Raw genomic sequence first — 26,414 nt, forward strand, 5'->3', positions numbered from 1 at the left:
CCAGTCCAGTGGACAGTAACCAAGTGTAGGGCCTGGAGGCTTTGGTTCCACTCTCCTGTCTCATCTCTCTGTGCACTGTTTTAAATCACTTTTTTTCAGTCTGGCTATCTTTACAATGGAATAAAAATAATGGAAGAAAACATTATTCTCAACAGAAACACTTGAACTGTATGTTTTCTATAACATAAGGATACTTGAATGCTACAGTAATGCAGCCAGCAGCTCCACGTTTGTTTTAACCTGCTCTGTCCATAGCAAATTCAGTGCCTATTTCAGGATATGGCTCTAAGTTAGCAAATGCTGTCTTCAGAGAAAACCTTAATAGAAAATAAAATTACCATTTGAAATTAGCAATGCCTACAAGTCTTCAACAGAAGTTGAGCAGTAATCTGCTTGCATCACTGCAGCTGAAATGCCCCACTTTGTGTGCAGCCACATTAAGCCATCTTAGAACACTGTGGAACCAACTGCCTAGTGACATTAGGTATGGCTTTTAAACTCTTGCTTTGCACTTTCAACAGATGTTTCAGGATCAAGCTTTTTCTCTATCAAGGACTAGGACAGTGAAAACCACATGCTTGCTTTCACTTACTGTTTCAGATTTAAGTATGTCGGATGACTCATTTCCATGGAAAAGTCATCTGACTCTAGACAGTAAATGTCTCTGTAGTATTTGTTTTGGATTTTTTTTTCCCCAAGATAACTGCAAGAAGAAAAAAAAAATGCACAAAACCCGCTCAGAGTTTCTGCAAATTATTAGTACACCAACCGACTACAAATAGGAAAAAGGAGCAAGGCATTTTCCCAAGCTTCATCTGCTTCAGGGTCCCAAAAAGATACGCAGCTTCCTACATGTGTTCAACCTCCCTTAAAATACAGGACCCGCAAGATGTATACAAGTCGAGCCTTTGACAGGTCTGGGCAGCTGCACAGGTGTTAAAGTGATGGCTCAGTCTCCAGCCCTAAGAAAGTGCTTTCCAGTCCTTAGGGGAAAAACCGCCGGAGCTGAATGTACGGACACTTGCAGGCAGGGGCAGAGCTGGAAGCTGCTTGGGGGTGGGGGTGGAAGCACCGTGCCAGCCCCTCTCCCGGATGTCCTGCTTTGCTGCTATCCCGCCGACTGCCGCTTTCACAGAACCACCTGAAAGTGTCCATTTCCCTCTTCTTCCACAAACCAACTCCCTCCGGCACCGTAAGGCTTTCCACGGATTCATCAATGATTGCCTCCAGGAAGCCATCAGCACCGATAAACGCGCCGAGGCCGCTTATCGGTGTTGATACCTTTCCGCCGGGGACACTCCGCCCCTCCGGGATTCTGGGGAGCACACCAGGGGATTCGGGGCGCCCTGATCCCTACCAAAACCCACCGGCTGCTCCTACAAACTCAACTCTCCTGTACTTCCCGGCGGTGAACTTTGCTCTCCTTTCCCTCTTGCACGAACACCGCACAGAAAACTCACTCGAAAGACACGCCGGGATGCTCTGGGAAATCCTGCCATGACCAACACCTGGGAGCTTCCCGCCAGGCTTGGGTCACGCCCCGCAGCCGGGACGCCAGAGGAGCGGTATGGCATGTCCCACACGCCGCTTCTCCCGAGCCTCCCAAACGGAGAGAACGGGGCTCCCTCGGGCAGGGGGGCAGTGCCTGAGGAGCGCCCGGCGGGGACCCGGGGCCGGAGGGGCCGTGGCGGGCCCGTCCCCGGGGCGGAGCGGGGGCGGCGCGCTCGCGGTCGCTCCCCGGCGGAGGATGAGGAGAGCGCGCGCCGTTACCTGGTTGGCCCCCGGCGGCTCCGCGCGCCAGCGGCGGGAAAAAAGGAAAAGCTGCAGCGAGCGCCTTCCCCTGCCCGGGGGGGCGGGGCGCGGGCAGCTCTCGCGAGGTTTCCGCGCTGCTCTCGCGAGGGTGCGGCAACCTGAGGGTCTGAGCCGCCCCCCTCCCGGGCCTGGGCGGCTGGCCGGGAGGTTCTGGTGGAGGGGCTGGCACGGTCACAGGATCAGGATTAGCTGGGTCAGAAAAGACCGCTGAGAGAGCATCGAGTCCTGCCTTCGACCAAGCACCACCATGTCAACTAGACCACGGCACTAAGTGCAACGTCCTGTCTTTCCTTAAACACTTGCAGGGAGGATGACTCAACCACCTCCCTGGACAATCCATTCCAATGTCTAATCACCCATTCTGTGAAGACACTCTTCCTGATGTCCAACCTGAGCCTCCTTTGTAGCAACCTGAGGCCGCTTCTTTTTGCCCTGTCACTTGTTGCCTGGGAGAAGAGGCTGATCCCCAGCTGCCTGCAGCCTCATTTCTGCTGGTTGTCGAGAGCGATAAAGTCACTCCTGAGCCTCCTCTAGGCTGAACACTGCCAGTTCCCTGAGGAGCGCTTCATGGGATACGTGTTCCAGATCCTTTACCAGCTTCTCTGTATATGCTCCAGCACCTCAATGTCCTTCCTGAATTGAGAGGCCCAAACCTCACAGCCTCACCAGTGCCAAGTACAGGATCCCGCTGGCCTCACAATTTCTGACACAGACAAGGATGCCATTGGCCTTGGCCGCCTGGGCATACTGCTGCCTCGTGTTTGTTCATCGAGGTCACCAGGTGTTGACTCAGCCCTCTCCTCTGGCCCAGTACTTGGGGTTTTGACAGAGAGCTGCCAGAGGAAAGCCAAGGGGATAAACCAGGGCCTGGCTGGTGCTACAGTTTGGTGTGACAGCAGGCACAGAACACTCTGGAAAAGCAAGGGTGTGTGCGAGAGCTTACATTGAAACAAATGCTGTCCCTGCCTTCCTGGAAGAAGTTCTTGCTGGTTTAGATGTAGACAGGATCATCGGGGTGTACAACTGTACCAGAAGTGGCCTTGCCTTTAAGGCTATGCTGTTGAATCTTTCTGTGCCCCAGGATTTGTAATCTGGTTGCTGGGGCTTACACACAGAAGTATGTGGGGAGGCTTCTCCCCACCCTCTTGGTCTTAACAGTTTCCATGGCTTGTTATTTTACCATACCACAAAGCAGTCTAGACATATTTTTGTGTTTTATGTGAATATGGAAAGTAGTAGGCACATATAATTAGTACAGTATAAGGCTGCTGAACTTTTTTGTCACTTCTCAATGTTATTTTTTTTTTGCCCGAATTGCAGATCCATGTTCCTTCATTCATTGGGACCAGCCCTGCTGTCTGCAATGAGATAAACCCCTTGATTTTAGGTAGTTCTTAGTGATGAAATAGAAACAAAATACAGTTTTTCACTATTACTATTCTGCCTTCACATGATTCCACTGGACTGTTTTGATACATATACTTATACATATATATATATACATATACTCTTGCAGAGGCAGCTTGGTGGCATGACTAGAAGATATTATAGCAATCAGTTTGGAAGGGGCAGTGCTGCAAACATATACTTTCTAGATTGTTAATAGCAATATTTCAAAAGTTAAGTGTTCAAGTATTTCATAATTGTTAGTAGCTGTTCCATCTAATTCTTTTTACATTTCAGGTAAATGTCTCAGATCATTCAGGTCTCAAGAAAACATCATAAATAAGGAAGTACAGCACAAGTAAAACTGGATCTGAAATACTATATCAACATTTTTGAGGTATTTTGAAATACTGTCAGACAGGAGATGACACATTAGTAAAGCTTCAAATCTGTTTGAAAAGATTGAAAATTTTCTTGGTTTCCCATCAAGTACGTACCATGAATTCTGAAGTATTTAGAAAAATCTTGTACTTAGGTTTTCTGCTCATTCCTCATCATTGTTTAACTACTTATTTTTCAACTTAAATAAAATGAAAACTTTGTTCAGGAGCTCAGCAGCATATTACTTACTGTAAGATCAAATAGTAAGTTTGATCCGTTATCAGATCAGTAGACATACGGGGGAACTAAAATTAGCTAGTGTTTTGGAAGAAGCTGTCATGTCATAATAAGTTGTGATAGACTCACCAGTCTTATTAAATAATGCTTGTTGGCAGCTTTTCATTCTAATTTTGAAACTTTTGTAATCTTAAAGTTTGTGATGTAGGCAAGCAATCATTTCCTCATGTTAAGAGAAGCAGATGTCTTAAATCTACGCACAGATCTGATAAGTAGCAATAAAATAACCCTCTTGCTGATTGATCAGATACTTTACCATAAACTGTACCTTTCTTACTATTTATAGGAAACACTCTGGCAAATAGTTATGTCATCTCTTTTATTTCCCAATAAACTCTGAACTGTTTGTTTTCATATTCTCTTGTGTTGATCTTTACAGCAATATAAATCCACTGACTTCTACAGTGTTATCCTTATCTACTCCACAGCGAGTGAAAATGGATTAACACTAACGGTTGAACTTTACTTTTATCTCCCTTCCAGATTTATTTGATTTTATGTACTCCATAATCACATAGTTGGCCACTGAATAGATTCCTGGCTCATTGAACATGCTAGAAAACTACTGGAGACTCTGATACTCCACATTCACACACGGGGTGTCTTAAGATGACTAGTCTAACTGGAACTGCATCTCATTCACCTCGTAAGAGTAAACACACACACCTAGACAATAAAACTGTGGGAAAAATGCTTCACCGTTACTGTGCTTGAACAGATATGAAACTTCCTGTGGTATCATGGCTCATGTCCAGATTTCAAAATAACCCTTGCTGTGGCACATTGAACTAGGTGACACAACACTTACCCATGAACAATTGTGCAAAAAGGGAGTCTTATTTTACCATATCCTATTTTAGACCTGGACAGTCTGAAATGTTTAATCCTATAACAGTATGTGGAGCTGTCGATTTTCAGTTACAGTTTAGTGGCAATGCCTTTCTTTTTGATGACTGGACTATTTACCAGCAAATCAGCTAATAACTGAAGTTTGATTGTATTACTTATTTTATTTATGATTACTTATTATTGTATTTCAGTTATTACTGAAATTCTATTGTAAGAGTTGTTGCAATGTTGCAGAGCAAATAAAATTAAAAATAGCCTTTAACTTTATTTCACTGCATATGCATACGGAGTAAGGCTAAAATATATTAGCAGAAAGCTTATTTTTTTGTTTCTATTACTTTAAATTTAGATGTAAATATTAAATTTGAATGACAATGGGACGTACAATTTAAATATTTTATTTGCTTTATGCACAAAGGTAACTACTTAATTCTTTGTATATATATGTGTGTGTGTGTATTTGTGTGTGTGTGTATATGTATAAAATAAAATAGTGAGGTCCTTATGTATTTGCATCAGATTTAATAGATCACACGTACATATACGTGGCCAGGGTGTTCACAACCTCCTCTACCTGCAGATCTGCAACTGAAGGATAAATATATTGTTTAATTCTCCAGTCATGTTCATTTAATGTACTTTATGTTGCAATTGCCAATAAAGACATCAAAGGAGCCAAACTTCAGATGCAGAAAATAAGATTAAATGGCACAGTTCAGCTACTACCTAAATGGGATTTGAACTAGAAGTGTAAGAACTGGAAGTGCTCTGAGTAGCATGATTTCTTACAGCTGGGAGGGTACACAGACAACAGACACCACGCTGTCTGTCACAGGTGGTTGCTTTCTCTGGAAAAATAGGGAGGAGCCACTCCATCACCCCACTAGTTGAATTTGATTCTTCTCAAGTTGCTTGCGTAGCCACATTTGAAACTGAGCTAAGATCAAATTTCCCGATGCCTGTAACACTGTTCATTTTAAGGAGCTCTCTTCTTTTAAGTGCTTTCACTGCTCTTCATCTATAGTCAGAAACTGCCAGGGCTTATTCAGCTCAAACTCTCAGGTCTCTTAGAAAGTCTTGATGCAGGGGGGAAAAACATTTTAAAAAAGCAATATGAGGGATGCTGTTGCAGGACCCCAGTACAGTGTTCCTGGTCTTCAAGCTCTACGCAGCAGCACCTGTTTGTGTTAGTTGCATATGGAAATGTTTTGCTCATATTGATGTTTCTCAGAGTAACATGACCAGTTTGGGTAGTTATGCATATTTATTTCAGCCTTGGAAGGCTGATGTAAAAGTTAACAGATCTGCGCAAAAAATCATGCCACCTATCTTTTACTGTAGTGAACAACATAAATTCAGGGACAGAAAAGAAACAGCAGATAAGAAGTGATATTTTACTTACCATTTAGGAAAAAGAAATCCCCAAATAATAGTCCCTGCACTTCCAGCCCCTAAAAAAAAAAAGGCAGCTGAGGAAAACCCAAATAAAACAGAACACATAAACCCAAGAGAGGATGGCAAGCAGCATTTTGAAAAAGTGATTTATTTTGTTTGAATTCTAAATATATTCAACATGTTCTGTGTTAAAATCCTATAGCTTTAGAAATCAAAGCTCTCTTGTAGCATTTTATAGGCTCTACACAGAGTTCTTGTGAAAACCATCCAGTTCAGCCAGCTGTAATTTTTCTTTGGAGAATGGTTTATCCCTTTGCAAGTTTTCCTTACATATTTGATAGCAGAATCAACTGAGAATATAAGAAAATTAAACATTTTTTCCTGTTGAATATATCAGCTTCTGGAAGACCACAAAATTTTCCTATGTTAATTTCTGTTTATCAACACTTTGAAGAAAAATTTTACACACACATACAGTGCTGCTAATGAGAAGGTGATTTCAATTCATTGATTTTTTAAAGAGGCTCAGGAGGCCTTTTTCTTGGCACTCTACAAAAGAATAATATTAATTTTACCTAGAAATAGCTGGCAGTAAACATAATTGAAGCTTCCTGTTGTGTGACTACCATAAAGTCTTACATAATCCAGTATAGATATTTTGTATCTAGTGGTTTGTATCCACTGATTCTGATATGGGTTTTTTTCACAGCACAAAAGAAAATGGTAATTGTTTTGCTTAAAGTTAGACAAAATCAAGAATGCCTCTGAGACGAAAGCAGCTATGTGAGGGGTTTTAAAAATGTAGATATATAGATATTGAAAAGATTCACATTTACTTATGTTAAAGAGTTATTTTGTCCTAACAGGCATGACAAAACCTGTCTTCATTCCTTTCTATTCAGCTCAGCAAGTAGTTCTGTTCTCCAGTAGTTAATCAGTTACCAGATTCCACAGCTTTTGTTTTTACACTGTTTAATTTTTCTTATTTGACACAGAACCTGTGAATGGATTCAGCTGCAGATACAGGTACAACTTTCAGGTCAGCCTGCTCTTTGTGACTAGCACTGCTTTTTATTGCCATTACTACCACCATTACTCATTTTAAACAGGTAAATTTCTAAAAAGTATGTAGAAAGAAAGCAGTAAGAATGACAAATAAGTTTCCTATCTTACCATGAAATAGGTAAATCTAAGCTTAAGTAGCTCATTCTATAAAATTGAACAATTAAAAAAGTTAGTCTGATAAGAATTAGTAACCACACATCATACTGTAATGACATTATGCTTTTTCACAACACTGCTGTTATCTGACAGGGATTATGAAAACACTGTATAAAAGAGAAGACCAATAAGCAATACCTAAGTGAACTGCTCAAAATACCAAGTCATTGGCTGTGGAGTTTCTATCTCTCACTCCCGTGCTGGGTTCATTGAACTGTCTCTGCAGTAAATACTCTGCAGACAGAGCAGATGATGTTGAGCTGCGCAGAGAAGGCTCAAACAGCTACAGTTACCAAAATCCTGTCAACAAGTGCCATAGAGACTGGCAGTACTCAGACACATTAAGGAGATAGCCACTATACCACTTCAAGCATCAGAGAAATTTTTTGCTTAAGGTTATCTTAAATTAATATTAAAGAAAGATTTTCAAAACTCACCCTTCTGTTTGAATTGTGAAAAGTTCTGTTCTTGGTCGGGGTGATAAATATTTACTATTGACTTCCCCTCCAGCTATAAACCTCAAGTGTAAGTGAGATGAGGAAGCCACTGTGGACCACACTAGAGAATGCCGAGAGGAGATCTGCTGCACCTAAGATATATACAATGTGCAATGGATAACCTAATATGCCTTTCATTTAACTGGCTGGGCAGGTTTCTGCATTCTGGAGAGCATGGAATCATACCAGAATTTGTTGGCATAACAGGCCCGTCAGACCGGTTCCCGGGGCACCCAGGAACCTGCCCAACCAGTCTGCATCAAAGGCCGGCCCAACATGCTGCAGCTCAGCTCGGCTGGGGAGGCTTCTGCGCCGCGAATTATTCACGCCTCTGTCAACTCCCAACATACTACTCAGAGAGAATGATGTAGCCTCCAGCAAAATAATTTACCGAGGGGTGGGGGAATGATACATCCTTGTGAAGTGTAGCAAGATCTTATTGTTATAAATTTTGTTTCATTTTATATGCAGATGAACTGGGCTAGAGGTCTGCCCAGAATAAGTGCTAAGAGAAACAGAGAAGAAAATGTCTTTTTTTTTACAACGCTAACTGTGCAGACTTATTATGATGGAGTAACACCAAATCTTTACAGTGACAAGCTAAAACCCCCCAAAATTATGCACTTTTATGACAAGCTAAAACCCCCCAAAATTCAGATTTATTTCCAGTGCAAAGTGTATTTGCTGTGTGCATAGGATTCAGCATATCTTTATTATCACACGAGAGGCAGCACATGGGAGCTTGCACGTGGAATATCCATCTTGTGACTTTGGTGGAGCCCTAGGTCTGTGCAAGCTGACTTTGAATTACTACACAGTCTACTTCAAGGTGAAACAGGTCAGAGAACACAGCACATATCGGCCATGCTTCCACAACTGTGAGGAACTACAGCAGTTGCCCTGCTACAGTAGCACATGGGCTGCAATGGCAGCTGCATTGCTTCCTGTTCATGGCTGTGGGGCAAGAATACTTGCACAGCAGTCTTGCATATTGCTTAGTTATTCAGGCTGTAGGCAGAGGTCAGCATATGCCCTAAGAGAAGCCTGCATCAATTTTTCCTAATTGATTTCCTAATTTTTTTTAAAAAGATGCCACCAAATTCAAACAGTGTTGTGTAGTATAGACAGTGTTTTCACCATTGACCTGAATATGAAAGACAAGCTGATATTTGAATATACTCAGATGATTTTACTACAGGAAAGTAACCCTTCCTATAAAACTGTATCTTATGACTGTCTTGAAAGAAAGACTGTTTTCTGAAGAAGAGCTATGTCAGCTAACTGGGCTGAAATGCCAGATGTGTGATGTTTCTGCTTGCAGTCACACCACCTTAGGCTATGATTGCATACAGCTAAGCAGGGCTGGGTCAGTACTTGGATAAGGGATTTACAGAAAGTCTGCTGCAGGAAGTGGTTTTGGTGATTCAGGAGGCTATACTGAATAATGGGCTATACTGAATAATCAGGCATCACTGCCAAATGTGATGGAGAAATTGGATTCTGGGAATGTCCCAATCTTGGTGCCATATTAAATGTAAGTTTTTTAAGACTCCAAAGCCCTTTCCACAAGCACTTAATCTTAAACTGGAAATCCCTATCCAATGTGAATGTACCGTGTCTACCTAGGATTTGGTTTTATGAGTGTTGCATAATTGGATAAACTGTGTAACTGATTAACACAAGTAAATTACCACCCAAAATAGCTGTAAGACTGTGCAATGTTGCAAAAGTTCTGCTCAGGTACTAGACTTAAGGAGGGCTGGTGTGCTTCAAAGCCAGTCTACTTCCAACTATGTCTGCTGGTTTCATAAAATATACTGTCTGGAATGTTCCTTTTTGCATCCTGAGATCATCATTAAACTTGGAGTCTTGTAGTGAACCTGATGGTGGGTCTTTAAAGGCATTGTACTTTCCATTGGACTCTTTACTGGACCCTGAAAAGCCTAGGGATAAAAGGGATGTTTACTACCTCTTCATTTGACTTGAGAGCTTAAAGGAGCTTGTTCTTTCCAGACTCTTGTTCCCCCCAAACAAAACCCACAATGTACGTACCTTAGAGATTCAGCAGGGGCTTTTCTCTAGTTAGGGCTTCTCATACAGAGTTGCTGACAGGATTGAGATTTTAAGTTACACTTTCATATTAATTTCCACCAATTACAGAAATTTACTTTTTCATAAGTAAAAGGCAAAAGTATAAGACAAAGAAATTATTGTATGTATCAACACATATTTTGACATCAGTTGACTCTTGTTGTCAGCCTCATAACTCATAACTGTTCTAAATGTAGACTTACAACAGACATCAATATCATAGTATCAGGCTTGCTCAGAGTTGTCTGTGAGAGAGATTGTTTTTCCTTCTGAAGAAGACGGTATTATTATCTGAAGGACCTATTTCTCTCTTACTTCAAATATAATTTGCATTAAATGGATTTCACAGATGAATTCTCTTCAAAATCAAATGTACTGTTATATGCTTTTCCAGTTGAGAATAAAGTATAAGTTGTTTAGCATCTCCAGCTTCCATCAAGAAAAGTCTTGTAATGCTTATCTGTGAACTCTACCAATTTATACAGTGATCGCATAAAATCTTCAGGAGAGGAGTCTCAGAGAGGTGCAATTCTGAAAAGTAAGACAATATAAATGGTGCAGGCTTCAACTTGTTCTTATACTGAAGGTATGAACAAACATTCATGTCTGCAAGTATTCATTACGGAGTTTACAACATACCTCCCCATAGCTATCAAAAGCTGTTCAGTACATTCACAAGCAAATTCAGATAACACACATGCCCCTACCCCCTATCACAGTTAGGTAATATTTCTTTCCACTTGACTAGTTGTGTAGCACTGTAAGGGCAAGAGACTGATGGTTCATAAAGGGCATAATGAAAAGTAGGCCAAGTTCAACCTTGGAAAATGAAGAGAGGTAGCAGCAGGTAATTTCTGACCTAGAGGCTAACTAGAAAAAAATGCCTTCAAGTCAGCCAAGGGATGCAACCTAAAGCACTTTTGATGCTTTCCTGAGCAAAAATGGGTTTAGAAATTGTTGCAACTATTTTGTTGGTAATGACAGTTTCTCCTTTACCTTGTTTGAGACACTGGGATATAAAAAAATAATTACAAGAGAATTACCACTATTCTCACTACAAAAGTAAGCCTGGTTCAAAAGCTTGCTATTTTTCTCAGAGGCATGTTATGCCTGAAATGTTATTATTTTTTGGAGTCCTACAGGCATTTAGGACTGCTTTGCCTTTTTCTTCATGGAGATAAATCGTTACAGCGGAGTGAGTATTTGCTGTAAAGAGAGTTATAAAGCAGGAACCGTAAGAGGCATTGCTGTCATTGTTTGGGTGTCTGAATAATAGGCACTTTTTTCTTATTTGTCTGCTTTTTCAGATGATACTGTATTTAGGAACAGACTTTCTATATGAAGACATGGAAGCATGGGATATTATGGACCTCACAGTTATCTTTTCACATACTGAAATTAGATATTTTATTTTTCTGTTTTGTCATCTAGGCCTTCAGTTATTTTAAATATGGGAACTACTTTCCTATCCCTTAATCTGTACTTATGGTATTCTCTGCAGGCCTTGGTCAAAGATTGTAGAAAATCTGAGTAAATTGTCTACTACTCTACTAGTCTGCTGTTTCACAAATACATGAGATAGTTTTGTTACAGAGTTATAGTTTTCTTTTGTAGGAGTCTTGCTGAAATATTCTTAGCACATTTTTTTGTGTCTCATATTGCAAAATGAAATAATAGTTGAAATCAAGCTCTTACTGAAGAAAGACTCACTAAAATTTTCAATAGGTCTGCTTTTTAAAAAAAGAATATATTATTTGTTGCTTTCTGGTTCATTGAGTATCAGTGAGAAAATATATTTCTGTTTTGAAACCTAATATTAGTGAGACAATATCTTTTGTTAAAAACTTAAAATGCCACATTGGTATTAAGCATCTTCAGAATTCAGAACACTGAGTGAAACCAAACAACTCTTATGTTCCATTACTTCATTCAGCAGTCCTGTTGAAGAATTTTCTCTTCCAATACCTAAAGCTTTGTTGGTTTCTCCTGGTTCTTGTATGTAGAAACAGCAAGAGGAGAAGGCTATTAGGAAAACACTAGATGGATGTAAATGTATATTCCAACATTTCAGAAGCAAAGCTTTTGACTTTTACAATTAATGTCTTTCACAGAAAATTCCAAGCATCTGAAGTTAGAAGGAGCTTTGCTAATGACTTTATTGAAGCCAGATTTTTAATCTTCTTGTGTTATCTTTCTTGAATGATAAAATAATTTTGAAAAAATTACTGTTCCAGTATATGTTTCTGGCTTGAGCTGTTAAGGGAGCTATTTACTTTTTGAAGCAAAGGGGAAAGATAAACTTAGGTAGCCATTTCTCTGTGGTGCTAGTCCATACACATTATACAGAACCATGCTTTACTGTGGCTCAAGATTCCCTTCCTGGCCATGCACAATAAAAACAGAAAATCAAGACAGACCCATCAAGCCTCCATCTTTGACCTTCAGCCTGTGACTTATACCACAAGTATGCTTGTATCAGTTCAGCGCATCACCCAGCACATCACTAGCTCTATTTCCTCCTCCCTCTCTCTCTTCTTCAATTTCTGTCATCTATGATCAGTTGTTTATAATTGGCAGCTACAACAGTCACACCATTACCTGTTGCTAACCTGTTGTCAGCTCTCTTAGGACTTTAAAAGGAAAAAGTTCACACCAGACTTGCAGCATTGTTGAAACAGGATGAATAGAATGGCTTGTTTTTATGCCTCATTCAGTATTTCTTCTTCATCCTGTTTCAGATTAGCTACCTCTGGGAAATCCCAGGAGGAGGTGTCTTGTGGCAGAAGGAGGGGAAGAGCAGTGAGAAGTGGGAAAGGTGTGGCAGTGCCTTTCCCCAGCACAGGTCTCTGCAGAGCTTCTGTCCACCTTCCTCTGAGACACACATCTGAAGCCCTGACATTCATAAATGGCAAAGAAGCTGTCACTCACCTTCTTGATTTATCCTGAAGCTAACTTTGCCATTGTCTCCAAAATATTCCAATGAAAGTGTTGGTGGGTTTTCTTGGTGGAGAGTATCAGTGAAATAGTCTGGTTTGAAAATTTTATACTTAAGCAAAAGGAATTTTTAAGCAACAATTATTAAATAAATATAATAGCACAGCCACACAAAATCTTTATCAGGATAGATGAAGTACTGGTAAACCTTGGCAGGGCAGACAAAAGTGGTGGGCTCACAGGATTATTTTTTAAAGCAAAACATGTTTCATTTTGAAACAAAGCAGTGGTAGCATGTCTGAGGGGCACATGCTCCAAACTTTTCAATATATGAAAGAGATCAAACTTTTGGGAAACTGGCACATGCTCCATGACCAAAACTTTACTTAATATGATATGGATGCTGTTAAAGGCCTTAAAATTTCATGAGGAAACTGTGTAATGAACTGACAGCTACTGTATGAGTGCATTACTGGACTAGGTCTAGAAATGATACTCTACATTTCCTCATTTCCAGCTGCTTTATCAGATCAACTGATAAAGAGATGGGATCAACTGAAAAAAGAAAAAGGAACACAGAAAAGGTAATCGTGATTTAAAAGTATCTTTTGTTTTAGTTACTTTCCTCCGTCAGGAAAACTGCATGGCTAAAACATAAACTCTTCACCTGCAGAGGAAAGATATAAACTTTGAAGTGCTTCTTCGTTACATGATGCCAGTCAAATTTTCTTTTGCACTGTGTTTATTGTGCTGTGCATAACACCACAGCTTTTTCAATGCTCCAGTGATCAAAAAAAGAGCAGTACCATACAGGCACAATATAAGTATTGTTGTTTCCTTAAGTACTAACGAGCTTCTGAAAATTCCAAGCAAGGGAAGTGGTAATTTCCCTTAAGGAAAGTGTATTTTTTTTGGGTGCTTCCATAAGCTCCTGACAGAAGGCAGGATTGTCAGGACTGGTGGCTCAGATCTCCTTTGTCTGAGCCTCCACCTAAGGCAAGGTCAGAGTCCAGCTGATAGCTAAGGATTGAGTCATGTTGTCTGAGAAAGCAGACTGCAGGATTTTAGTGTAGATGAGTTTTTTGGATGATTCACTTAAGCTAGACCAGATTCATCTGCAGCCACTTACTTTGACTTCCATTCCAAATCAGCTAAGCTAAGACAAGAAGTCTGGTTTTGAATGTGAATGTCAGTAATCAGACAACTTTTTGGATTTGCTTAGTGTAATCAGTTTAAAATCTTGTCTTTCATCTCTGGGTCTGACATAGGCAGATTAGAGAGAAGTAACTAAGGTGTGAATTTACGGCACACTGGCTATCTTTCCCTAGTCCCTTCTGAACAAACACTTATAGTAAGTGTCAATGTATCCTACTGTGAAAGTGGACTAACTAGTGAATTATGATGGTGTTCCCTAGTCCTTTTGGCAGTGGTTACCTTTTATAGCAGGAATTAATTCACTGAATGTTCCTCATATCCCACTCTTGAGATTAATTTGTATTTCTCCATGATTAGGAAAAAGTGGGCAGCAAAGTCAGTAAGGCTGACCTGCAGCATGTCCTCTAAACTGGTCCTTGTACAGGTAAAGTGTGAAATTTAATTGGGTGCTAAGTAATTCAGTTATCTAAAAGGAATTGTCCTAATCATCCTTTGTGCAGGTTCTTGCAGTATGGTCTTCTTTAGGAAATGAATGTTTTTACAGATACTTTTTTGAAAGTAAAATAATTGCAGTTTGATCTAGAGTTTAAAAAAACTACTTATTCGTGCAGTGTGGAGGCCTCGAATGTTTCTATTTGCAAATCAGCAAGGTGTTTTTCTTATGTAAGCATCTAGAAATGCAAAATCAGAACACAGTGGTGAAACTATTCTTTCCTGGGCACAACACCTAGAAAAATTACTCTGATGCACCCTCCAGAATTAACACAACTACATTTCTGAGGATGCCTACCTTGTGTTCCTCAATAAATTACTTATAGTCGAAACGAACTGGGAAACAACTATCACTCTCTTCACCTGGCCCAAACACTAATTCTCCACCTACCTTCTTAAAACTGGGCTGACTCATATGCAGTCAGGACCAGACAATATGCTCCGTAAAGTGCAGCAACTAGGAACTTTAAAGAAAGCAAAGAATACTGACCAACAAATGCTTTTTTAATTCAGTAAATGAAAATGTGTGATCTGAGTGGGAGAACACTTATACCCACCTCAGCAATTTAAAGAATGTATGGAATAGTGAATAGTGTATTTGTACCTTCGATCTTATTTTTTTTCTGACACTTGGGTATGTAGTTCATTACTTTCTGGCTTGTATTCAAGCAAATACAAGAATATAATTAATTCTAAGAACAAATATCAGGGACTCATATTTGAGTTGTGCTTTAAAAGGCAGCGAAACAAAAGCATGAAGTGTTAAAGCACATCTAAAGGTATTGATCTAAGCTCTGCTACTGTTAAATCAGGCTTCCATGTTAGAAATGAAGGGATTGTTATTTCATTAAGGAAGTGCATAAAATAATTTTTCATCCTGAAATGGATGATCTCAGTGTAGGTGCATGAGGAAATTGTTCAGTTATGCTTTCTCCTTTCACTAATTTACTGCTCCTTAGGTTTTATGTTTTAGGACTCTTCAAAGGCTTGTCTCTATTGAGTCTGTGGGAGCACACAGAATTAAGGAATTAAATAGGTCCTGTTTCATAAACTGAGCTGGCAAGGATTCTGCTGCCTGAATGCCTGTGCTGGAAGGGAATCTGCATCCCCTGTGCAGCCAGCTATCCAGCTGCTTCTCAGTAAAAGGCTCAGTAAAATAGATGAATGGTGACTATTTTGGGGTGAGAGCAGAGCAGAACGAGGGTTGATTGCTCTTCACAGGAGCAATCTGTTGCTTCTGATTTCTTCATTGCAGCAGCTGCTGCTTTCTTCACTGCAGCAGCAGGGGTTAAACCCTCAGTTCCTGAGTTTTGTCAACGTATGTGAATTATGTTAACCTGTTCTTAGGGTGTCAAGATCTCGTCTTCCCTACATGTTGAGAAGCTCAGGGACAGTCTAGTGTCAGCAATACTGTTTTCTAAGAATTCTGCACCCTTATATACTTAGTTCTCAGATTATATCTTTATTGTTTTTCCAATCATGCTACTTATATTTTAAACACAAGGTAGTACAAGGATTAATGGAATTGTAATGTGCAGACTGGAACATGGCCTGTTTGTTACAGGAAACCACTGTCACGCGTTACTGACAATCTGACATAGGCTCGATTGTCTACACTGCAGCGTAAAACGGGAAACTTACCTTTGGGAAAATGGAAACCATTTATCAATGGCTATCTCCAGGTTGTTTTCTTAACATCAGTGAGAAACAATAATTCAATGACAGAGAGAAGTTGGTGGTTTTTTTCATAGGTACTCTACCTGGGTCAGCAACAACATTAGTTTCTTTAGAAAATAGGTTTTTTTCCTTTTTTATGTTTTTGCAGTGCTAAGCCAGAGGAATAACACACACATACACACACATACAAATACAAGACGTTCTGATCTCATTGAATTTCAAGACACATGGAGTTGATTTCAACTGGTACTAGAACTAGTTTAAAAACCATACACGGTTGTTTTGGTTTCCCCCTCTCACCTTATTTCAAGTTTCTAGATCATGTTGCCCATTTCTGGGCTGTATAAAAACCTAAAGCTGAAGTGTGCCCTGGTCCTCCACCATCTTGTTGGCTTGAAAACAAAGCAGGATCCAGTCCAGTGTCTGTCATTCAGATCAAAATACCGTTTTCAACATAAAAAGGATTTTATTGGTAGGACAAAGGCCAAGCCATTGAATTACCTTGCAAAATTTTCTTTTAAGGGACATCTAAATGACTGAAAATTCAAATAATATTTAGCTTCGGTAAAACTGTAGGAGTTTCTGTCTGCCACAGGCATGACATAAAGGTTAGACTGAGCCCCTGGGGGTGAGTAATATCAGGAGTGATCAAGGTCAGGAAGGCTGGACATGGTGCTGAGTTTTGTTTTGCTTCAGGCCTATGACAGCAGCCCTATTGCACTGGAGATTTGGCTTGTTTTGGCATAATGAAATACTCTACCTCTTCTGGATGCATGTGTATGGGCTGTGGGAACAGGGGAAACATACAGAAAATCCATGTGAGATCACAGAGCATACTCCAAAGCACTTGGCTGGTGACCTGCAGCCTGTACAGCAGCCCTGTGTGCTGTAGTTGTTAAGTCTTGTTGGAGAAGGCAGCTGCTGATAGCAATTGTTGAGAATAAGAAAAGGAGGGCATGGGAACAGCAAGGATGATAGCTGACACAGCAACAGAAGTATGGACCAGAATACAGGTGAGGGGGAAGGAATCTAGACAAGAACACAAGGTTTATTTCAGTTTGAAAAGCTTTTTCTTATGAAAGCAAATGCATGGTGCTACTTTCTCTTAATATACTCTCAGGGGTTTTTACTGTTACCCAACTGCTTATGAAGCAGTTAGTTAGTTCTGGCCAGAGGCTACCTGCATATTAATTTTCTGGAGAGAAAATAATCTTATATATGTGAAGGAAGTGATTAGCACCTTTGATAAGCATGTTGCTATCCAGAAACCAGACAATTCCAATATCCGGAAAACAGTAACATGAATATTTCCAATCATCTGGCATTTTCCATGGCATCAATCAAGCAACATTCTTAAGAAATTGAGAAAACATCTTTATCCAAGCAACTTTCTCCCATTTCTGTTCTGGTTCAGATTTTCCTCTGATTCAACTCCATAATAAGCACATTATGGCAATTGTTAGCAAGGCTGGAAGAGTTAAACCAGGGCGAATATGGCCCTTTTGTTTGTGCTATCTGTACTTTTTGTACTCTAAAGCCCAGGGTGACACTTGATATTGTACTTAGTCAAAGCCTTTCAAATGGTGCTCTCTGTATCAGATTAATGATGCTCTGAGTTACACAGGCAGCAAATCAACCAAATCAATACACAGACAATAGTTTAGGTGGCTTTTTTTTTTTTTTTTTTTTTTTTTTTTTTTTTTCCAAAGAATGAAGGACTTGCTGTGGCAACAACACCGGAAAGATAGAAATATGTGGGCAGATGGCAGTAGGGCCTCGTTTGGACAAGTGAACAGCCTGAACTAGTGTCATCTCACCTGGTATGTGACCTGAGAGAATTTGGCTCTGAGTTCTTTCCTCCCTTTTGCATGCTCTTTGTTCATTGTCTTTCAGCAGTGGCTGATGTTTGAAATACATATGCTACTGCTGTTTACAGAGCTCTAGCACTAGAGGAAAGCCCTGGTCCTGAGCTTTAGAGACACATCAAAAGCAAAAGGACATAACATCTCTCTTGGCACAGCTGTTTGGTCTGGTCTCTTTATAATGTTTTGCCACTGAGAACATAGCAGATGCCTAATTTTGAGCAGACATCACCTTAGTTTTACTTTGACGGGACACTCAGCTCAGGTGGGATCTCTGCACTTCCATCAGGGCAGCCAGCTGTCTCAATACCTAAGTGAAAACACATGTGTTAAATATTCTTTTTTTAAAAAATCTAGATCCTATGAGAAGAAAAGAGATAAAACTGCCCATTTTTTGGAAATGTTTGGGTTAGAACAAGTAAAAGGACTCAACCTGAGGTGTTTGCCTCTACAAGATCTGACTACAAGCCTTGCAGAGAAATTCCAATGAGATTGTTACACATGCTAAAATTTCTGCTCCTTTCCTTTTTTTTCTTTTTTTGCTAGATTACCTTGTTTTATCATTCAAAAAGATCAGAAGGCACACAAACACCATGAAAGAAAATTAAGAAAAACATTCAAGTGCAATGAACATGGCAAAAGACTGCTAAGTGAGTGACCTTGAGGAGATTGAGCTGGCTTTTGGCTGGGTCTGAGATTCCAGAATTAAATTGAGCAAGGCTTATGCACTAGCCACTTAGGAAAGACAGACGTGATACAAGTGGAGTTTTATTTCTGTACTTCATATTCCTGTGTAACTGGAAGACAGCTAATAGCAGGAATGCTGCTGCCTCAGATCTGTACTGGAAGAGATGATTATTTAAGTCAGTGAGGAAAGATGTTGGCTTCCTGTTCGGTAGTATTTTCCCCACTTTGTTACACAGCATGACAAATAGAACTACACTTCCATGATATTTATATGTTTTATAATACATTCTAGCAGTAGAATCAAGACCAAATGCCAAGATAGTTAATTAATTCCACTTTCCTGAATTACCCCTAAGGTTTAAGTTATGTCTGGCAATTACCTCCTTTAAATTATTAAGCGTGCAGAAGGTGGCTATTGCCTGCTGTCTTTCTTCCTGAACTGTGGCAGGGACAGTGAACCTTGCTGTGTGTGCTCTTGTGGTGACACAGGAGCGCCACAAACCCTCCTGCTGCTGGTGGAGCTGTGAAGATCTGCTCTGGTGGCCCTGCTGTGACAGGTTGTGCTCCTGCAAGCAGCTGCCAGCAACTTGCTTCCTGAGGAGCTCCTGTTCCAGGAGGTGAGGCAGGAAAGGGTAAGGCAGCAGTGTATCATCATTGTGGATGTAATGTGAAGGAGGAGAAAAGACACAGAGAGTTAAGTGGCAAGTCCAAGGTTGCCCTGAGGAGCTGGAATTACTGTAAGGAGCTAAATTTGCCACGTAACCTATGTCTCCAGCCCAGGACCTACCCACAGAGCTCTGTGCTAAATCGCACAAACTTTAGAGATTTCTTTACAGTTTAGTTTCATCATATTGTTAAAACTATGCCAGTTCCTGGCCATGCTTGCTCCATGTAACTTCAAGGACTCTGGTAACTTGAACAAACAAGGAAAACCACAAGCAATGGGCAAAAACATGCTGCTCCTTGCTTGGACTTCTTGTTTTTTCTGCTGAAGGTGTCTGGTTACTTTTTAATTATTTTAATCTGATTATCTTTCACTGGACCTGTTTTAGAGTAATGAACCTAATCTTGAAACTAACAGTCTGAGGCTGCTGTGTGTTTCTGCAGAGTGATATTGTACCTCCCCATCTGTTTGCAGGACACATTACAGGGCCTCTGCACAGAAGCTGGTGAAGTTAAGTGATTCTGGTGCATTTGGTGTTTTATACCAACAAATTATATGATGTCCTGCAGTCCTACAGACCTCCCTAAGCCATGTGTGAGGCTTCACTGCATAGAACCAATGCACTTGAGTCTGTTTAGGGCTGCAGAGTTTCCTTCAGTGGTTTGTTCTTGGGCTTCCTGGCATGGTTTGAGATACAACCCTGTGTCAGTTTAAAGGATAAAGATAATGTAGTTGATCCATATTTAAAAGCTATACCACCATCCATCCCAGCAATCCATAGTGTGAAGGCAAAACCAGGGGACAGCATACTAGCAGGTGATGAATTTCAGTTCCTTCCGAGAGAGCTGTGCAGGGAGAGTGGGGTGTTCTCCAGATCACATCTTTCCCTGCATGGCACCTAGGGACCCCCAGCAAAGGGAGGTGATAGTAATGCTACCCAAAGCTTGTAAAGCTGGGGTCCCTGGAGAGGGACATTGCTATAAAAATGCCTGCTCTTAGCTTACTAAGAAAAGAAAGTAGTTAATGGTGGAAAATTAGAGTGTTTTTATGGTTGTATTTAAAACCTGAGGGGAGCCTGTAATAGGCTAAATAGACTACTTAGAGAAAAGCCCTCATGTTTCCCTCTTTTTTGTGTGTGTTTTAATTTACTGTGTGTAGCTGCCATTTATCCATAAACCAAAACTTACGACTCTGTTACAACAGGAGAAAAGAACACTTTATTGTCTGCTGCTGGCAGATCACCCAAAGTCCCCTCCCAACTTAACAAGCGTTAAGCTTCAATAAGACACAAGACACTTCAGAAAAAAACATCGCCACAAGGCTAATGATGACAACAGCTGCCAGCAAACTTTCCATTGCAAGCAAGTAAAGACTTGAAACAAATTTTAGCTCAAGTTTTGTTTTAGTAGCATCAGTGACATGTCTGTACCGGCAGCGGCTCAAATCGCATTCCTTAACACTAGGACTGAAGACCTATCTCCTGGAGTCATTACATTGCAATAGCCTGGTAGTCAGGGGTAGAGTGAAGTCTTCAACGAATCTGACCTTTTCCTTCCACTTAGAAGAGGTATTTATGTCCTAAAAGGCCAGTGAGATAAGTCTCACACAAATGAGAATTTTTGCATGACAAAGAATGTTAAGGTACCTTTTATGTTTGGAGGAGGGCATGAGAAAGAGGTTGTGGGTCTCAGCAAAGCTGAAGAGTCAATAAATTTGTAATTTTGTTTACTTTTCGGATACTAATTTTTTCTTAACAAAAAATTCAAAATATTTAGAGCCCACTCTACATCAGTGACCATACCTACATGAATAAGAGCTTTATACAGCATGGGTAGGTGAGGTGTGACCTCCCTTCATTCTTCCAGTCTACAGTGCAGTGAAAATTTTATTTGTACACCTCTTCTCTCAGCTGCGTGAAGTTGCTCTATGTGAAGTTGTTGTATATAGAAAGTGTTGAAGATAATTAGATGAAAACACCACAAATCCCCTGATAAGAGTAAAATATCTGAACAATATAAATACCTAAATACAAAGATGGTAGAGCACAGGTAGTGAGAACAGACTGGCAGGAGGGGAAGTTCACACTGTTTTTGATGCACTCTCCTCATTACAGTGTTGCCACTTTGCTCAGCACCTTCAAGACCCGAAAAGATATAATGAAGAAAGGCAGGCTGAAAAGCCCTTCTGACAGCCTGATTGTCTTTTCTGTCCTGTGAAAAGAATCTCAGCATGGAGACTGTCCTGCAGAGATGGAGGTGGCCCTTAGGTTAAAACAGAGCTTACTTAATAAATTGCATTTTTTCTAAGAAGAATCAGAAAATTTTGGGCCACATAAGCTGCCTCTCCCTTACCCTTGTGGACAGAACACAAGGCAGAAAGCTGCATGAAACAAAATGCACTTTCTCATCTGTGTGGCTGCAGTTCTGGCCCTGAAGTTCAGCAGCCTACCTATCCTTGCTGCAGACCAGCCTTTTTGGAAGGCACCTACACTGCCTTGTCTGCCTCGTGTAATTTTTCTGCATGTTAACATATTTGAATCTGGACTAAAGAATAGTACGACTCCAAATCTCTGAAGGTCTGTTTTGGGTGTTAATATTGAAATTATTTGGACATGAAACAAGTTTGATAAACGTGTGCTGAGACACAAGCTTGAAATGCAGTCTAAATCAGATCATTGTGGCACCCACACCTGTTTTGGACTGTGTAGTCCAAAGTCCTGTTACTGGAGTCACACAAGGGCACAATGATGTGACCTCCTACTTTGGTTTATTTGTGGTGCAGGTAAACCAAGTAAAGCACATACTTAAAAAAACTACAGACCTCCTAAGCTTCTTCTACAAAATTGTTTTATTTTTGTGGTCTAGCTTGAGCAGAATAGTACAAAGTAGGCAAAATGAGTGTGTTCTTAAGGAGTTACACTGGCTGAAGTAAAAAAATAAAAAGAAAGCTAATTATAAAAAGTAAAGAGTAATATTGGATTTGAGAGTTCATGCTGAGTATTTTGTATAGAAAACCTGATATTAAAGTTGCAAATAATCCTCATTTGTATTTCAGGGATGTAGTCCTGGTTGCTTATATACAAAATGCTTGCCTGTCTTTATTATTTAGGATATGTTTCTCAGATTAATTTATTTTAGAATTGAACAAGACCAAATTGCTGTGTTCTTACTTCAAAACAAAACTCCCACATTTAGTCTAAATTAAACGAACTTGGTTTGATTTATCTTTTAGTTATTTTCTATGGGACATGTTGTGTTATTAATTTAGGCAGAAGGCAGAACACTCATTGTTTTCACTGGAGAGTCCTGCTTAAAGCATGAATCCACATTGCACTATCCTAATGATGAACTTAGAGTAAGTAATCAGATCTGAAGGAGGAGACAATCTGATTTTGGAGATGTATTACTTTTTATGAAACTTGACTTTAAAAGAGGAACAAAGAGACAACATTCAGTTTGAATCATGCCACACAGAATTCATTTTTCCAAATGAAACTCTCTTCTCTGAGAAGGGAACTTCATTTGAGGGGGGAAAAAAAAGAAAAAAAAAAAAACAACCCTGAATTGCATCCTCCCACGAGGACATTTAATTTAATAAAGCAGCCTCCTCAGGATTGCTCCACTGTTGCTTAGGCGCCTCGGGGACAGGATTCTTCCTCATGAGGGGGAGGACCTTGGCCAGGCATGAGGGAGACGCTAAGGCTGGGTGTTAGGGAGTGGATTTGTCCCTGAGGGCAACATTCCCCTCTGCAAACAGCTGTATGAATTTCTAATGCAAATTCTGTCTTCATTATGTCTGTGAGAGGATTCATTTTTAGGTAGGTCAACTGTTTCACACTCCTTTCTGAATTCCCCTGGCTAACCTGTTTGGTCTGGCAGTTTGCAGAAGTGCCCACCCTATTGCCTTGGTGTTTACCTGCCGCCCCCCTCCATCCTTGCCCCCAGGTGATGGGATGTTGGATAATAGCAGGGTAAATGAATTGCTGGCGAGTTATACAAAGGAAATCTGAGTTTTGGCTTTAGTGTGCCAGTGTTGGTAATCCCAGGAAGAACAAGTTAGCCCTTCTGCCTCTCAAAATGGAGCCAGTGGAGTCCCCTGCCCTGTTTGTAGATAGGGTCTGGAGTGGTTTAGTCAGCTGCTACCCCAGCGTCAGTCACCCACCAGCTCCTAGAGCCCGAGCTGTTTCTCCTTGTCACACTGTGTCGGCAATTTCTTCTTACAGCATCAATTTACAGGGTAGTAGCAAAAGACAAAATCCACTGTATGCTCCTAAAGAAGTGGAAAGGAACTCTTTCTTTTAGCCTCAACATGAGCAAAGCTCAGAAGAAGCCTCCTCCTGCCCTCCTAACTTTTACAATAGTGCAAGAGCCTTACAAAATGTGAAACAATGCCTGCTTTTGGGAAGCTCAGTGTGTACCTGTTGCACACTGCTTTCAACATAGGTTGTATGTTGTCCAGGAAATGGCAAAGCAGAGTTTTACGTTGTTCTGGTTTATTATACACAAATAATACACTCTTCTATCCTCAAGGAATATTCTAGGGACAGAAAATAAGTTGTTATTTATTGCTAAAGCATTTCAGGCCAAATAGGTAAAGAATGGAGATGGGAATGAAAAGATTTGCAACAAACTTGCATGGAAGTAAATCCTTATTAGGTGGTTGCCATTCGTGTGCAGCATCTTGACTGATGATTAGATACATTCCAGGCTTTGGGGATTTTTGTGAAGGACTAGTCCTTTGTTATTGTTTTGGTTTGGTGTTTCTTTTTGTGAGGGGGGCAGGGTGGATGGGAGTTGGAAGAACGGATGTGTGCTTTTGTTTGATCTTTGTGCTCTTGCCTCCCATGGCAGTCTCTCTGATTTGTCTTACCTGTTTGGTTGAGTTTTTCAAGAGGAAGCCTAAAGGAGGAGAAGCCAAGGAGCTGTGAAGGAAAGGGCATTGAAATGCTCTTGCATCCAGAAGCAGGAGTGCATCTGGCAGCACATTCATGCCTTTAAGCCAAAACTTCTCTGATTAAATGTTTTTGGCTAAAAATCAGAATTGATAAGTGGATTGCATATTGAACTCCTTTCCAAAAGTATTACAAGAAAGGAGGGGAAATACTAATCCGTTCAGAAAAACCTCAATGGTACTGTATTTTAATATCTAGTTATGTATATTTATTGTAAAGCATGAAAAGTGGAGGTTGCCATTGTCGGGGTCTCATGACCAGACTTTTCAAGAAAAGGCGACAGTAACGCCAGATGGCGCTTAAAGCCCAAAATAACACTAAAATTGCTTTAACCGCAGGGCTTCAAGTGCCACCTAGTGCCGCCACCTACCCTCCTGCTTCGGACAAGGGACATCTCAGGCAAGGGGAGCTCCCAGAATGCTGATTTCTGAAGGAGCACGCTATGCTCTCTGTGTTCATCATGTGCAACACAGCTGATGGTCTATGATGGGGAGTCTGTCAGAAGGAAATATTACCACATTTCAATATTCTAAGTCTGTTCTTGCACTCCTCCCCAAGAATCCCACCCTCATGGACGCTGTATTGCTTTAGGTACACTATTCGCAGTTCTTGTGGTATTTTTTATGGCATTGAAATTTGCTATAAAAATCAATGATGCTATCAAAACCCAAAATGTATTAGTAAAAAGAAGCAGCCTGTGAGGGAATAAATGTTCCTTCTTCAGTATCCCTTTCAGAGTGCACAGTGTGCACTTTGCACACTTACATGCCTCCAACAGAGGTTTTACAAACAGTAATTTATTATTATTATTATTATTATTATTATTATTATTATTATTATTGCTATTGCCATCATACTTTATTTGCTTTCCTTTATCCCATAACTTACTAAGTGAAGCAAACAGAAGAGGATGATTGTAGACAGTCATTTTCAAGGATTCGTTCGGAGCAACAAGACTTCAGTTCCTTCTGCTTTGCTGCTGAGCTTGCAAATACTTGCTGGCAATCTCTGTTGTTCATCACGGGGAAAAATTTTAAAGCAAATGAACATCAAAGAAGTAGTGAGAGGAGAAGGATTGGCAGTTTCCACATTAGACTAGCCTATGTTAAAAAAAAAAAAAAAAAAGGAAAAAAAAAAAAGAAAGGTTGTTTTATCTCTGAATGGATGGGACTTACTCATCTCTCCACAGCTGCCTGTTTTACACAGTCCTCCAGCCTGCCTGAGCATGCATGTTTTCTAAGTGGAAAATGTCCCATCTTGTTATATCAGCTGCTTTGCTTTGCTGCTTTTCTCCTTGGGGGGAAAAAAAAAGTTGGCAACAATGCTCTTTTCTTGCACAACTATGATTTTCTGAGCAATGATTTTCTACATTTAGTGGCTTTACTGCATGCTGAACACTTGCATTTCTAACTGAATGAAAATCTTCCTGGTAGCTGAAACAGATTAGTTGCAATTATTTAATATAACAAATCCTTACAGACATTGCCTATTAAGTCATTATTTTGCATAGCAACCTGTTGGCTCCGTGATGTTGCTTCCCTATCTGTGCCAGTTCTCTATTCCTCCTGTGGATCACAATCATTTATCCACAAGTGATAGGCAAATAAGGGTGGTGTTGTGTTTTTGGGAATCTTTCCCCCCTTCATCAAAGTGTTTGTGGTCTGCTTTGTCTGTGAAGGATACCTGAGCCACCTAGAGGGCTGAGGGTAAGGAGCCATCTCTGGGAGAAGGTCAGTGAAGGAATGAGAAGGGGGCCCCCAAGGGCTTGCTGGTTCTTCTTGGGGACACATAAAGGACACAAGAGAACTCACAGCAGTGTCACAAGTCAGACAAGTAAAGTCTTGCTCTGGGATTTGAGTGTGTAACAAAATAAGGGGCAAAATTACTAACTCGTGTGGAGAAAATGTGGGGGAAATAATCTTTCTTGCCAACTTACATTTTAAAAAACCAAACAGAAATGTTACATTTGCTATATAATTAATGGTCATTTTTGGCTGCTAGTGTCACAAATAAGTGCAATATGCAAGTCCCAAGCTCCAGTCTAGGAGAAGACAGTGACAAAC

At 40.4% G+C, this 26,414-nt stretch overlaps 1 protein-coding gene and 1 long non-coding RNA gene across 4 annotated transcripts in view; one reads left to right on the plus strand and one right to left on the minus strand.

Moving 5' to 3' along the window:
* Nucleotides 1–8,094, minus strand: part of RBBP8 (RB binding protein 8, endonuclease) — a 40,234-nt gene extending 32,140 nt beyond the window's left edge. Inside the window, exons 1-2 of one of the 3 annotated variants that reach the window (XM_086890400.1) lie at nt 7,779–8,094; nt 6,128–6,176 (exon numbers count right to left, since the gene is read on the minus strand). The gene's annotated coding sequence lies outside the window, so the exon portion shown is untranslated. Of the gene's footprint in view, nt 1–1,460; nt 2,500–6,127; nt 6,177–7,778 lie in introns of those variants that run through there. The other 2 variants (XM_086890395.1, XM_086890390.1) reach the window with 2 other exon arrangements.
* On the plus strand, nt 1,915–4,230 carry LOC111924937 (uncharacterized). Its single transcript, XR_002861940.2, has 2 exons — nt 1,915–2,737; nt 3,496–4,230. It is a non-coding gene; the product is annotated as an uncharacterized LOC111924937 (long non-coding RNA).
* Nucleotides 8,095–26,414: the final 18,320 nt, after the last annotated feature.

The sequence above is a fragment of the Cyanistes caeruleus genome, chromosome 1 (assembly GCF_971803275.1).
Source record: "Cyanistes caeruleus chromosome 1, bCyaCae1.hap1.1, whole genome shotgun sequence".
NCBI classification, from domain to species: domain Eukaryota; kingdom Metazoa; phylum Chordata; class Aves; order Passeriformes; family Paridae; genus Cyanistes; species Cyanistes caeruleus.